Here is a 1,206-nt window from a genome sequence, read left to right on the forward strand (position 1 = left end):
CCGAGAATGGACGGTCACAGGCTTGCGGATGCCAAGGCCATCTTTGACCAGTTTCCGGATTGGCATGGGGAGTTGGCATGGGGAATTTCTTTTCTTTTTAGTCATTTTATTGGAGGCGGATACAACTCTTATCACAATCCATACATACATCAATTATGTAAAGCACATTTGTACAATCGTTAACCTCATAATTCTCAAAACGTGCGCTCCACGACGATGCTTCTTTTTAAAATAATCTGTTCTGCCACTCTGTGGCTTTTATTTATTTATTTTTTTAGCACATTTGTCCGTTCATTGCCCTCTTGTTCTCAAAGGGCCTGGGGAATTTCACTGGTCTCCTTGGGGTCCAACCAGACTTTCTTCTCGCCTCGTCTGAAGCCTGACACGCTCTGGCTGCGGCCTCAGCACCGAAAGGAAAGCCAAGGTCCGTTTTAAATGTGAGGCTGCTCAGTCTAATTCTCACATTAGGCTCCGAGACGGCACACGAGAAAAGATATTTCAGAGCCCTATTGGGAAGAGAGTGGATTCCCACATAACGCCCCAAATCACGGAGGAAAAGTTGGGTTGGAGTGCACGGAATTAACCATCAAAGGAATTTGAAGAAAACAGAGACCATGAGAGAAGATTAAGAATTATTTCTATCACACGACAACAAATAGTATAATGCTAAAATCAAAAGTAGTAATCAGAGATTCAAAGGCGCTCTTGAGTATTAAGAATGGATTGTTGTTGCAGGCAGAGGCCCTGGAGTCGGTTCCAAATCAGAGCAGCCCTGTGTGCGAAACCCTTCCTGGCCCTGCGCCATCCTCAAAGGGTTGAAGTGTTTGGCCCGTTGCTGCCGCTTCTGTGTCAATCTATCTTGCTGAGGGTCTTTCTCTCTCTCACCGAGCCTCCACTTTATCAAACACGATGGCCCTCCCCGGGGACAGGTCTCGCTTGATAACATGTCTGCCGTATGTGAGAGTGAAGGCTCCCCATTCTCCCTTCCAGGGAGCACCGTGGCTGGACTTCTTCCACGACAGAGCTGTTTGTTCTGCTAACAGTCCATAGTACTTTCAATATTCTTCACCAACACCATAGTTCAAATGCATCCGTTTTCCTCTGGTCTCCCTTGTTCATTTTCCAACCTCCATATGGAAATGAAGTGAAATACTTCATGGAAAATACTATGGTGGGAGGAGCGGGGACGGAGGGGAAAATGAGGAC

Source organism: Echinops telfairi, unplaced genomic scaffold, assembly GCF_000313985.2.
Source record: "Echinops telfairi isolate 266 unplaced genomic scaffold, ASM31398v2 ScPeMD7_3;HRSCAF=10, whole genome shotgun sequence".
Taxonomy (NCBI): Eukaryota; Metazoa; Chordata; class Mammalia; order Afrosoricida; family Tenrecidae; genus Echinops; species Echinops telfairi.